At 41.6% G+C, this 14,971-nt stretch overlaps 1 protein-coding gene and 1 pseudogene across 1 annotated transcript in view; both read right to left on the bottom strand.

The window, feature by feature from the left end:
• The window catches only part of CCDC126 (coiled-coil domain containing 126), a 115,844-nt gene that overhangs the window by 80,130 nt on the left and 20,743 nt on the right, over window positions 1-14,971 (bottom strand). The window lies entirely within an intron of this gene.
• LOC118548579 (large ribosomal subunit protein eL6 pseudogene) lies at window positions 4,901-5,857 on the bottom strand (annotated as a pseudogene).

Genomic DNA, 14,971 nt, shown 5'->3' with positions numbered 1-14,971 from the left:
ATAGGCCTGGCATAGATGTTCTCAATGCATCTTGGTCAAAGTCCCAGGGCCTGCCTAAGGCAATGGACTAGATCTTCCACAAACACTCAACAAGAAAGGATTCTGCCCCATCCCTGTGTTACATATTTATTAACTGCACTAAGAGAGTATAGGGAAGATCTAGTTGCTCCAAGAAACAAGAATATATCAAGGCATCTCAGGCTCAAGAAGAATACTAGGAGTGTGTAAACCCAAGGCTGAGTTCTTACACCCAGTGCCTTGGGAACAGTCTTGAAGAGTCTCTACCTGCCAGGAACCCTGGCATTAGCCAACAACTTAGCTGTTCCTCTGCAGACAGGGTCAGTCCTGCTGAGCCAGCTCTCTAGTAAGCCACCAAGCCAGAAAATGTGCCTCCAGGGCCATCCACATTTGTTTCTTTTTGTTGTTGTTAAGATTTATTTATTTATTTTTTAGATAGAGACAGAGCGTGAAAGGGGGGAGGAGCAGAGGGAGTTGGAAAGACAAAATCTCAAGCAGACTCCATGCTGAGCACAGAGCCTGATGTGGGGCTCAATCTCGGGACCTTGAGATCATGACCTGAGAGTAAATCAAGAGTTGGACGCTTAATGGACTGAGCCACCCAGGTGCCCCTCCACATATGTTTCTTAGCAGACTTACCTTCAGCAATCTTTTGAATCGATGCTTTAAATTGACAAATGTTTTCTCAGTTCTTCTCTTTGGCCAAAATCTTGTACTTTTTTTTTTTTTTACAATAGGGGTAATACCAATGAAACATTCCTTAATTTTTCACTTTGTTTTCTTATGGTAGTTCAAAAGTAAGTGTGTGTATACGTGTGTATAATTATTCAACATGACTTTACAATCGAATTGAAGTTGATAATGTAAACATTTAAGTTTTATTTTGTATATGATTTCTTCTCTCACTTTACTAGCCATTAAATTAATAATCTTGTACTTAATTTTCCATCCTAGATGGTGATAATTATTTATCTGTCTTAAATGCTTAGCCATTCTAGCTTCAACTTTCAAAATCATTTATTCTGAATCTAGAAATGTTCTGCTGCTTTCTGTAAATGTTGTGCTGTTAAAATAAAATTACTTTGGGGCACCTGGGTGGCTCAGTTGTTAGGCGTCTGCCTTCGGCTCGGTTAATGATACCTGGGCCCTGGGATCGAGCCCCACGTCAGGCTCCCTACTCAGAGGGAAGCCTGCTTCCCCATCTCCCACTCCCCCTACTTGTGTTTCCTCTCTCTCGCTGTGTCTCTCTCTGTCAAATAAATAAATAAATAAAATCTTTTAAAAATAAATAAAAAATAATAAATAAATAAATAAATAAATAAATAAAATTGCTTTAAGACTATTACAATAGGGGCGCCTGGATGGCTCAGTCCATTAAGCGTCTGCCTTCGGCTCAGGTCATGATCTCAGGGCCCGGGAATCAAGCCCCGAGTCAGGAAGTCTCCCTCTCCCTTTCCCTCTATGCGTGCGCTCTCTCTCTCTCTCTCTGTCTTAAATAAATAAAGTCTTCAAAAAAAAAAAAAGTATTACAATAATGTCCTATGTCAGTGTTTATTTGTGTTGATAAATGCTATCATTGTTTGCCAATTACTCAGTCTTTTCTTTTCCCAGCTCCATAATAGCATGTGTGTGCCAGTGACATTTCCGTTCTTTTAATCAGAACCCTAAATTATTTCTAGTCACAAATATTTTGTTGGCCAAAGCGGACCTTGAAAATTGGTTGTGAGATGCATAACAGCATAACCAAATACATAGCCTTTAAACTTAAAATATAAAATACAAATTCTATAGTTTTGTACTCCATTTGAAAGCATTTTGGTGTAAAGGAAATTACTAAATTTTTCCTGAGTGAAAATAAAAATTAAAATTACAATCATTCAGTTGAAACAGAAGAATGTGATGGTCATTGTCCAGGATCATTGCTCAACAAACATTGAAAACCTCAGGGTTTCTCTTTCGCATTCACCTGCTGATTTCATTAATAATTCTCAATTAATTCTAATTGCTTCAGTCGGTTGCCAAAACTTAATTAGTAAAGAAGGTGAAATTACAGAGATTTCATTGGACCCACTCAAGTTGTGTATTTGAAGAGAATAATTTTCTTCCTGCTTCCATTGTATTGATTAGTTATTAAATCTCCATTAAATAAACAATCTGTAATCTATTCAAAAATGTTAAGTGAACCATTCTCAACTATCTATCATTGTTTCCAACTTCTAAAAATTTAAGCAGACTGCTTCTTTTAAAGACTTCCTAGGGGTGCCTGAGTGGCTCAGTTGTTAAGCCTATGCTTTCGGCTCAGGTCATGATCCCAGGGTCCTGGGATCAAGCCCCGCATCCCCTGGGATTGAGCCCCGCATCGGGCTCCCTGCTCAGCAGGAAGCCTGCTTCTCCCTCTCCCACTCCCTCTGCTTGTGTTCCCTCTCTCTCTGTCAAATAAATAAAATTAAAAAAAAAAGAAGAGTGTGAACAACAACAAAAAAGACTTCCTATTTTAGTAAGCCTGGCTGGCTCTGTCAGCAGAGCATGCTACTCTCAGTCTCAGAGGGTCGTGGGTTCTATCCCCAAGATGGGCATAAAAGTTACTTTACAGAAAAAAAAAAGACTTTCTATTTCATTTCTTTTCATTTTTTCTTTTTGAGCTCCACTTTGTATTTTCTATATTTGTGATGACCTTGACTTGTATTTATTCTCAACAATCCAAATTAAAAAATAATCTGTAATACATTCAGATTTTACACAACTTAAATATATTTTCATTTTAAAAGTTAAAATACAGGGGCGCCTGGGTGGCTCAGTCAGTTAAGTGTCTGACTTCAGCTCAGGTCATGATCTCAGGGTCCTGGGATAGAGGCCCAAACCCTGTGTTGTTGTTGAGCCCAGCTCCTTGGTCGGGGGGACGTCTGCTTCTCCCTCTTCCTCTGCCCCTCCCCCCCAACTTGTGCTCTCTCTCTCTCAAATAAATAAATAAAATCTTTAAAAAGAAAGTTAAAATACATGTAAAAGTAAAAATTAAAATGAAATATCATATACTATTTTCAAAAAAGTCTTTTTTCTTCTAAAGTATCCAAAATTATTTATTATATTAAAATACAACATAAATTATAATTAATAGATATTAGAGTATTCAGCCAAAATTGTTTAAATAAAGCTGAATTTTAAATTCAGTTTTCTGAAAATTTAACTAAACTTTTAACATATTTTTATGAAAGTAAAGCTATTCATAATTCTTTCAGTGTCCAATTTAAAGCATCAGCTTTCCATTTTAAGCACACATGTCTAAACCACACGTACACATTTAGTAATATGAATTGTTCGTTATTGCCAAAGTTCCTCAGCTGCTATATTTATGTCGCAAACCTCTTACCCAGGTCTAAGGTACTGCCCCTATGTTGCTTCCTGTCCTTTGCTACAAACAAAATTTTAAAAAATATGATAAATATTCTCATTTCTGTCTCCTTAAGGATCTCTGAAGAGATACATACTCAGGAGTCAAATTTTTAATTTCACTGAATATTGATTGTTCACTAGAACAGCCATACTAGCCATAAACTCCCTTCTGAAATACATAAAGATTTTCCCCCTATTATTCCACGCAAATATATCATTTTCAAAACCAAATTGGTATTGTGCTTTACCTATTATTTCACAGTTTGAATTTCTCATTTGTCTAGTTTGATATCTATCCATTGGCTGGATCTTTTAGGCAAGATTGTCTAACCAGGGCGAGCCTGGGTGACTCAGTCGTTGGGCTTCTGCCTTCGGCTCAGGTCATGATCCCAGGGTCCTGGGATTGAGCCCCACATCGGGCTCCCTGCTCGGCAGGAAGCCTGCTTCTCCATCTCCCACTCCCCCTGCTTGTGTTCCCTCTCTCGGTGTGTCTCTCTGTCAAAATAAATAAATAAAATCTTAAAAATAAAATAAAATTTTTTTAAAAGTTGGAAATGTGACATCAGCAATATTAAAAAAAAAAAAATTATCTAACCAGTAACCACTCAATTGTACCAGCATCTGAGCCATACTTCTGCATCCTTCATTCAATTAATATACTTACTTATCCAGAGCACAGACTATAGCAAACTATTAAGAACTGTTCCTGGAAGCACCTGGGTGGCTCAGTCGTTAAGTGTCTGCCTTTGGCTCAGGTCATGATCCTGGGGTCCTGGGATCGAGCCCCACATCGAGCCCCACATCGGGCTCCCTGCTCCACGGGAAGCCTGCTTCTCCTTCTCCCACTCCCCCTACTTGTGTTCCCTCTCTCGCTGTGTCTCTCCCTGTCAAATAAATAAAATCTTAAAAAAAAAAGAAAAAGAACTGTTCCAGGCATTAGGGACCCAAAGACAAATGAAGCATAATCCCTTGCACTCGAGGACCTTGGAATCTAGAAGATGTAATAAGGAAACTATTCCAAAACCTTGTAGAAGTCAGGATTTATTTCACTTTTTCACAAATTCATTAATCCTATCAAAAGAAAGAAAGGTTAATCTGAAAATACATGTCCCTAGCAAACTCTCACTTCTAATAATGTGTTTACTTGGTAAGAGCACATAAATGATACTTTGAATAATCCTTTCCTGAATCTTGCCCGGGAGCAAAATCAGGTTTGAGTACTCCACTCCACCCTCTTCTTCTTTTCTTTTAATGGATCGGTTATTTAATTAGTTCTCTGTAAGATATTTTATTTATTTATTTTAATTATTTATTTATTCGGGGGGGGGGAGTGCCGGAGGTGGGGGGGCAGAGGGAGAGGGAGAAGCAAACTGCTCCCTAAGCACAGAGCCCAACATGGGCCTCCGTTCCAGGACCCTGAGATCATGACCTGAGCGGAAGTCAGACATTTAACGGGTCTGAGCCACCCAGGCACCCAGGCATCCCTCTTTGTAAGAAATTTAGAACACCAATTTGTGAGGGTAAACTCCATTTGTGGGAGAAAACACAGAGGGGAGGTAGCCCTGAAGCTGAGGAACAGCTTTGATTTTTGGCCGAATTTGTGAGTCCACAGCTTTCCCATCAATCTTGCGCTGCTCTGTAATCTCACATTTCTCTTTCTCCATGTTGAAGATCTCACTTTCCTGGTGTCTGGGTTTATGCAGCCTCTTCTTCTTGAAATAAGCATCAGTGAGGTGTTTTGGGATTTTCACACTGCTGATACCAATTTTGGTGGAGGTGGCAATGACAAATTTCTGGTGTTCTACGCAAAGCAACCCGAATGAGGGCCAGAGGTCTGGTCACAACTAGCAAGCCACTGCTCAGTTGCTTCAGGAAAACCACCCTCTTGCCTCTATGGCGCCCAGTGAGGATGATCAAAATGGTGCCAGGAGTGATGCTAGCTCGCAGTTTTCTCACACGCTGACTGGAAGGTTTTTTTTGCTGTGGCTCAACAGCTTTTGAGGCACATCTTCAGTAGGACAATACCTAGACATTTTGCAAAGTTTAACCACTCGGGTACCACCATTCTTGTCACCACCAACTGGTTTTGTGACAGTAGCAAGAACCTTCTTTTCCTTTTCAACCCTGGATTTAGTTGCTGAATACTTCCTCTTGTACATGGCCTTTCTGGAATACACAGCATATTGGGAATATCCACCAATTCCTCTGACTAGGACAGGGCTTGCAGTGGAGCTTCTCCTTCTTTGGTATTTTAGCCTCGCAGTTACCCTTCTTGACCTTGCCACCAGAATCAGCCTTCTTGGCTCCAGATTTTTTCTCCTTAGTATCGGGATTGTCAGCTTTTTCACCCGCCATCTTGCAAGACAGGAAAGAGCTCCATCTTCTTCTTTTGGGAACTTGCCACTGTATTTGCTGATATCTGAACTTGGTGTCATTCTCCTTGATTTTCTTTTTTTTTTTTTTTTAAAGATTTTATTTATTTGACAGAGAGAGAGAGCACAAGCAGGGGGAGCGGCAGACAGTGGGAGAGGGAGAAGAAGGCTCCCCACTGAGCAGGGAGCCCAATGCGGGACTCCATCCCAGGACCCCGGGATCATGACCTGAGCCGAAGGCCGGCGCTTAACTGACTGAGCCACCCAGGTGACCCTCTTTGATTTTCAAAATAACAAATATTCAACTATTCATTCTGGACTGAGTACGCTGGACACAATTCATGCAGTCTAGTTGACTGAAATTATTTAGACCTCTGCACAACTTAGGTACTGCTTTTCTCATCCATCTTGGGCTCCAGTTCCTTCTAGCCCACTATGGTTTTACCTTTTTCAAATATGAAAACATTCCCCTTGACATGGAAGAGAGACTCAAGATTCTGCTTCTTCTGCCACTTGTTCACATTACAGAGTCAGCCGCAAGCATCAGACCTAACTCTTCCGTTATCTTTTTGCTCTAAATATGACTTATGAAACTTTTTTATTTGTCCTCAGCAGATTTACAATTCTCAACTCATTTGGGACTTTAGTGTTTTTACAGATTTATGATATTCTCTCTATTCATCCTTAGTCGTATTTCCTTATTTCCATCATTTGTAAATTTTGTCTTAAAATCTGAACTAACCAGAAAATATCTCATAATATTATACTGCCTTCCTCAGATACCTCCCTCCTTTCTTCTTCATTGAGGTCATTTAAAATTATGTAATCAGAATTGAATATTTAAGGGCAACCCAATCTTCTTAATCATGGTACATCTACCACAGTACAGGGAAAATACATATTTATTTTTTTATTTTTATTTTTATTTTTTTAAAGATTTTATTTATTTATTTGACAGAGAGATAGAGCCAGAGAGCACAAGTGGAGAGAATGGCAGAGGGAGAGGGAGAAGCAGGCTCCCCACTTGAGCAGGGAGCCCGATGTGGGGCTCGATCCCAGGACCCTGGGATCATGACCTGAGCCGAAGGCAGACGCTTAACCATCTGAGCCACCCAGGTGTCCCTATGCTTGTCTTTTCTTTGCACTTTATATAATCTGATTTTTTTTTGTAGTTTTCAAGATATAGTTGGATATTCCTATTGTTATAATAATTTATGACTTAGGTAGAGTCACTTTCTCCCTACATTACTGTCATTTTTACTTCAGTTAATTCCAATTTTTAAAGCATACACATCTTTCTGTGTTTTAACTAGTGAAGACGTTAACTCAGGGCTCTGGGAGCTGCTCAGAAAAACCTTCTTGGGCCTGACACCCCTCACACATACATGTAATGATTTTCTTTTCCATGGTCATCAGAAGGACTAACAGCCAGTGACAACTGCTTTTTTTTTTTTAAGATTTTATTTATTTATTTGAGAGAGAGAGAGCACATGAGAAGGGGGAGGGTCAGAGGGCAAAGCAGACTCCCTGCTGAGCAAGGAGCCCAATGCGGGACTCGATCCTGGGACCCCAGGATCATGACCTGAGCCAAAGGCAGTCGCTTAACCAACTGAGCCACCCAGGCGCCCCAGTGACAACTGCTTTAAAGAAAGATCTGTGCCCTTTGCAAACTGAGAAGGTGATATTCAGAATTTGAAGCATCTTTAAATCCCCTACTTTTGTCCCCTGAGGTTAGAAATTTTATTTGCTTTTGTTTTTGATATAGTTGTCTATAAAAACTCTTCAAGAGAATCTATTTTCTGTGTATCCCAAATAAGATGAAGAAAGATGTGAGTAAGTGTTGCTGTTAACTCACAATGTCTACCTTTGGGAAAGTTATAAAAGGAGGACAAACCCCTCTCCCTGCTTCCCTCAACTGTTGCTGATAAATGCTCAACTGTTCCCATAAGTGTCAATGCTGCGGGCTGTGGGCAAAACCCATCAGGGACCAGTTGCAACCAGTCTGGGCCTAAAGCCATGAAGACTACTAAAGAACCCTGCCTTCAGCAGGAGCCTGAATACATGGTGGGTAATGTCTGGATACTGCTTTGCTTTTTCTTTCCTTTTCTTTTTTTAAGATTTTATTTATTTGAGAGAGAGATAGAGATAGGGAGCATGAGGTGGGGGAGGGGTAGAGGGAGAGGGAGAAGCTGAGCAGGGAGCGCGCCTCACCTCGGGGCTCAGTCCCAGGACCCTGAGATCATGACCTTAGACGTTTAACCAACCGAGCCACCCAGGCGCCCCTGCTTTGCTTTTTATTTGCTAAGGAATTAAGGGGACATGAGCCGCATTAATCAGTCTTTATTGCTTCTATCCTTTAGTCTCTATCTCATTGTAATCAAAAGAATTAAGGTGTGTTCCTGTGCAAGAAGCAGGCAAACCTCATTTGGGTAGTCCCTAAAACTCTGTCATAAAATATTAAGGAGGGGTTGGGGGGATGGGTTAGCCTGGTGATGGGTATTAAAGAGGGCACGTTCTGCATGGAGCACTGGGTGTTATACGCAAACAATGAATCATGGAACACTACATCAAAAACTAATGATGTAATGTATGGTGATTAACATAACATAATAAAAACAAAACAAAACAAAAAGAAATATTAGGGAAAAAATATATTAAGGGCAAGTTAGAGTTACTAATTATTTCAAAACTGTATGTTTTTCCCATCCTGTATAAACTCTGATATTTTAGACAGAACATAGCCTTATTTTGGCACCATAGATAAATCTTGCCATTAAAAATATGTGGCACCTGGCTGGCTCCGTCAGTAGAGCATGCAACCCTTGATCTCAGGGTTGTGAGTTCAAGCCCCATGTTGGGCACGGAGCCTACTTAACTGGAAAAAAAAAAAATGTGCTGCATATTGTATAATTCCATTTATATGAAATGCGCAGCGTAGGTGAGTCCAGAGAGACAGAAAGTAGATTAATGGTTGTTAGAGGATGGAGGGAAGGGAGTATAGGGATTGACTACATAGTTGGTACAGGGTTACTTTTTGGAGTAATACAAATATTCTGGAATTAACAATAATAATGGTTGTAGAACATTGCAAATATACTAAAACTCACTCAGTCATGCAGTTTAAAATAGTTTAAATGGTAATTTTTAGGTTATGTGAATTTTATCTCAATAAAAAAAATTTTGGAGGGGGCATCTGGCTGGCTCAGTCAGACGAGCATGCGACTCTTGATCTCGGGGTCGTGAGTTCAAGCCCCACGCTGGGTTCAGAGATTACTTTTAAAAAATGAATAAATTAATTAAAACTTAAAAAATTTTTTTTAATCTGGTTTCTTCTGCTCCAATATTTTAAATTTAGTATTGTCAAATGTAAGGGGACATATAAAGCAACAACTTATATAAAGCTGCAAAAGACTAATGTTAATAAAAGATGAGTTGGCCAAAGGCGGGAAAAAATAGAAGGAAAGGTATATCTTTGAGTCACCTACCTGCATTCAGGGACCCATGTGGCCGCAATCCCTGACCTTGGCTTTCTAGCATGCTCATACTGCCATCTGGTGGCACTGAATCCCCAAAGCAGTCTACTCTCCTGCCACCCTGAAACGCTGCTGGATCTCATCTGAATCCCCGAACCAGGTAGGGACCCCCACACTTATGACTGACCATCTCTTACCTATTCTTCCCCCAAAATTGCCCTCTTCTGATTGTAAAGGACATGCAAAATGAATTCCTTGATAAGGCTTGAAAACCCACGTGGGTCAGCATATTAAGATCTACTAAACTCGGGCGCCTGGCTGACCCAGTCCATACAGCATGCAACTTTTGATCTCTGGGTTGTGAGTTCGAGCATCACGTTGGGCACAGAGTTTACTTAAAAAAAATAATAAAAAGATCTACTAAATTCCCAAATAACTGATTAACATATTAACTCAGAGAGGTGGCAGAGGTAAAATTTCAGACACACCCCATTTGTTCCATCAAATAAATATGTATTGAGCCTGCTTTGTGCTGGGTATTGCTCCAAGCCCTAGGAATATAGCAGAGAATATAACTGATGGAAATGGAGCTCATGTTCTTGTGGAGTGGGGCAGGACAGTAAAAATGAATGAACTAGAGTTATACATATCCACATGAACGCATCTCATAAACATAAATGTGTGTGTGTATATCTTAAGGTACATTGCATGAATAGGTAAGGAGTACATGTTAACCACAGGTTAACACGAGGAAAAGCACCAATCTGTAGCATTTGCTGATTTCTGTGATATAAATACTCCTGTCGTGGCTAATTCTGAACTATTGGAGGTGTAATATTCCTACGATGTAAACAATCAGCCCTTGTGAGCTGGTATGAGCAGGCGGCACACCCACTGCTGGATTAGTTGACCCTGTCTAAGAGCATGGATGATTCATCCGTAGTAACAAAGGGGAAGAAACAGTAGTTGGTAGAGCTGCTGTTGGGTAAGTAGATAGGGTAGTGGGAGCTTATAGAAATTCTCTTGTTTTCCTAGTGACATAGGAAGCAAGTGAGTTGAAGGGGGAAAAGTGTTGAAAATAAAGAAAAAGGAAAGAGGAAGGAGGGACCAAGATGGTGACATAAGAGGCCCCTGAACCTCCCTCCTCCCATGGATGCTCCAGATATACAGTTACACGTGGAGCAATTACCCCCGAGAGAAATTCAGAAATTAGCTGAATGACTTTTACACATCAGGCAAATGAGCAAATACCCACATCAAAATAGGTAGGAAAGACTTAGATACACTCTCACCATAAACTTCACCCCTGGTACCGTGCCACACAATCAGGAGGGAATCCCAACTCCATTTCATTAAGATCAGTCCTCACTGAGGAGAACCAGCTTCTCTCTGAGGATCAAAGGATTTGGATCACACATCTAGTGTCCCAACTTTTAAGGCTTCCACCTAAAGGATTGGCCCCCAAATCACCTAGTTCTGATAGTCAACGGGGCTTGCATTTACAGCAAACAAAGAAGTAGTTTTTAAATAGGCACTGGTGGGACGCCTGGGTGGCTCAGTTGGTTAAGTGTCTGCCTTCAGCTCAGGTCATGATCCCAGGGTCCTGGGATCGAGTCCCGCATCGGGCTCCCTGCTCAGCAGGAAGCCTGCTTCTCCCTCTGCCTCTGTCGCTCTCCCTGCTTGGGCTCTCTGTCTCTTTCTCTCTGACAAATAAATAAAATCTTAAAAATAAATAAATAAATAAATAAATAGGCACTGGTGAACTTTACCTGACCCCACTCCTTGAGCCCTACATCTGGGCTCAGCACAGAGGGAACAGATAAAAATGCCCATCTTCCAGTTTCTCTCCAAAAGGGGTTTAACTCCAAACTCTCATACTACTGCCTGAGAGTCCAGCTTCTAATAAGCCTGCATCTAGGTGCTAACTGTGATCCTTCCCTTTGGGACACTGTCAGGTCTTGGCACACCTTCAGTTACTGGGAGTCACTAAGAACAAAAATGGTAATTTGGACAATCACAAAGCTTTGAGAGGCAACCAGGAGCTCAGACCAGGCTGATTGGCAAGGTTCATCTCCTGCACAAGACCAGTCTATCAGATGGGAGATGTGGCTGTCCTATGTAATGCACAGAAACCAACACAGAGAGCCAAGGATAATGAAGAAAGAGGGGAATATATTCCAAACAAAAGAAAAAGATAAATCCCTAGAAATAAATTGTAACGAAATGGAGATAAGTGATTTACCCAAAGAAAGTTCAGTCATAGTGGGGTGCCTGGGGGATCAGTCGATAAAGGGTCTGACTCTTGATTTCGGCTCAGGTCATGATGTCGCATTGGGCTCTGCACTGGGTGTGGAGCCTGCTTGAGATTCTCTCTCTCCCTCTCCCTCTCCCTCTGCCCCTCCCCACCCCACTCTCTCTTTCTAAAATAAATAAACAAATTGTTAAAAAATAAGTCATAGGTCAGAACAATGCATAAACAAACCAAGAATTTCAACAAAGAGATAGAAAATATAAAAAAGTACCAAACAGGGGCGCCTGGGTGGCTCAGTCTGTTAAACGTCCAACTCTTGGTTTCGGCTAGGTTTGTGGTCTTGGGGTCTTGAGATCGAGCCCTGTGTTGGACTCCACACTCACAACGGAGTCTGCTTGTCCCTCTCCATCCCCTCTGCTCCTCTCCCCATGCTCTCTCTCTCTCAAATGAATAAAATTTAAAAAAAAAAATTTTTTTTTTTAATTTATTTGAGACAGAGAGAATGAGAGAGAGAGAGCACACGAGAGGGGGGAGGGTCAGAGGGAGAAGCAGGCTCCCCGCCGAGCAAGGAGCCCGATGCGGGACTCGATCCAGGGACTCCAGGATCATGACCTGAGCCGAAGGCAGTCGCTTAACCAACTGAGCCACCCAGGCGCCCTAAAAAAAAAATTTTTTTGAAGTGCCAAACAGAAATCACAGAGCTGAAGAATACAATAACTGAACTGAAAAATGTAATAGAAAAATCATCAAATCACAAAGGAAGAGAATGAGAGAGGAAGAAAGGAACAAAGTAACTATGAAACAGCTGGAAAATAATTAACAAAATGGCAGTAGTTCAGTTTGCAAGTGCATACTATCAGTAATTACTTTAAATGTAAATGGAATAAATTCTCCAATCAAAAGACATAGAGTGGCTGAATGGATAAAAAAACAAAACTCAACTATATGCTACCTACAAGAGACTCACTTCAGCTTAAAGGACACACATAGACTGAAAGTGAAGCGATGGAAAAATATATTCCATGCAAATGGAAACTAAAAGAAAGCAGCAGTAGTTATACTTGCATTAGACAAAATAGACTCTAAACCAAAATCTGTAACATTGTATGATATAAGGGTGAATCCTTCAAAAGGATATGATAGTTGAAATATTTATGTACTCAACGTCGGAACACCTAAATATATAAAGCAAACATTAACAGACCTGAAGAGAGAAATAGACATCAATACAATAATAGCAGGGAACTTCAATACTGCACTTTCAACAAAGGATAGATCATTCAAACAAAAAAAAATTGGACTTAAACTGTGTGGTTGTTTCCACAAAGTAGCAGAAAGGAACACCAGCAAAGAATGGACCCTTCCCGGATAGAATTGCTCACCTGGGAGAGCCAATCAGTCAACCACTGCAGCTAAAAGACATTCCCTGTGGTCATTTGCAAGCGTAGCTCTACCATCCTGTTATTTATATCAATATTTGCTAAGGAAAGCCCTGGTGAGCCATGGCTCAACAAAAGACCATAAGAAAAATTGAGATACAGCCGTTGATGATTCACAGGTCCTGGAGAATGTACAGCACACCTTGGACCACACGTTTTCTGCTACTTTCCCCTACACTGCAGCACACTGAGGCTTCCCATCCCAAAGCGCAAACTCCAAAGAAACAACCAGAGTTTTCCTGAACCTCAGAGCATTGCTCATTAAAGCTAATTTGAGGTGCCTCAGATATTTTTTCAGACTATTAATTGCCCCACAGAGGGTAAATTCTCCCATGGGTATTAAATCAGGTATATTTCTTGACCCTAAGCGCAGACCCAGCCACTGACTATTGGGACAATTGGCTAAGATTTTCATAAGTCCTGTGCATTAACGACAACCTAGTGTGGGCTCCCAAGGTGCCAGGCACTGCCTTTAGAAGGAGGAGACTTTGCTTCTCTGACCCCTGTGTTTGTGGATGGGCACCGGAACTCAGAGTCCTAACCAGTACGATAGGGGCACCTTCACTCAGGAAGCCATGGCTTCTTGCAAAGGCAAGTATGACTGGGACCACGGTCCTTCTGTCACTGCATACCTTGCTGCTGTCACCCCTCATTCCCTGACCTTATGGGATATCACGAGTCTCATACCTGGCACATGGCACAAGTTCTAATGACCCGATAAATACTCCTGGCTCTATTAGACACAGGAGTCCAAGTCACAGTAATTCCAGGTAACCCTTCTAAATTCCCCAAGGGAACCTCATACAGACTATAATGCGTAGCAGGTAAAACCGTAAAGGGAGTACAAACTAAGCTACATGTGTCTGTTAGCACCATATTTCTAAAACAGTTACCAACGATGATGGCCCCCCCAGCTCTCTTTTCCTACTGTAGTTATGGAAGCCCTCACTCAGCCACAAACCTGGGGGGTAAACTAAATTTCTGGCCTTTCTTATGGGAGCTGCCAAATGGGAACCTATCCAAATGCTTCCTCCAGTGAAAATAGTAAATACACCACAATATTGGCTGAAGCAAGACACAGAGGGCTTTTGGCTCATCATTAAAGATATGCTTGACACCAGGGTCATTAGGCCCACCATCTCCCCCCTTTAATACCTCTATCTGGCCAGTTTTAAATCCAGCCACCAATGAATGAAGATTAACAACTGACTATTAAAAACTGACAAGTGGCAGACAGCCTCTCCTTTGGGTCCTGCACGCCACTCCCTTGCAGTATATTCAATAAGCTTCTATCTCCTTTAAAAAAAAATGAACTCGCCACAATGAAGCCTCCCCCTACACCATGGCAGGCACAGCACATATGAGGTCTTTTCATCTTTGGACAACATGTCCCACACTTATCCATGTTACTTAGGCCTATTTATGCCATTATATACAAATCAGTTTTTTTTTTTCTTTTTTTTGTTAAAGATTTTATGTATTTGAGAGAGAGGGAGCACACACGCACACAGAAACTGGGTGAGGGGCAGGGGGGGAGAAAAAGGGGGAGGAGCAGGGGGGAGGGAGAGGGACAGGCAGACTCTCCACTGAGCACAGAGCCCAACACAGGGCTCGATCCCAGGACCCCAAGATCTTGACCTGAGCCGAAGGCACACACTTAACCGACTGAGCCCCCCAGGCACCCCTAAATCAGCTTTTCTCTATGGGGCAGTACCTCAACAAACTGCATCATGGCTGGGCCAAGAAGACATGCAGCAGGCCCTGCCTTAGTGCGTTGAGGCCCAGACTTCTGAATTGAATCACTGGTGATGCTTCGTTACACCTCTTGGAGTCTCTGGACTAAGCGTGGCTCTACCTGGCTGCCCATGGGGTCCTGGACCAAACATCTGCCCCAAATAGCAGCCAGGTACATGACACAAGCACCAAATTTGGGTAGCCTGCTGGGCCCTTTCAGAGAAAAACACATTAACAGGCTCGCAGCTTCACACACCAAGTTCCCATCTTGCCTCGGGTTAGTGTTTCAATGCA

This window comes from Halichoerus grypus, chromosome 12, assembly GCF_964656455.1.
Source record: "Halichoerus grypus chromosome 12, mHalGry1.hap1.1, whole genome shotgun sequence".
Taxonomy (NCBI): domain Eukaryota; kingdom Metazoa; phylum Chordata; class Mammalia; order Carnivora; family Phocidae; genus Halichoerus; species Halichoerus grypus.
This window is presented reverse-complemented; position numbering and strand designations above follow the sequence as displayed.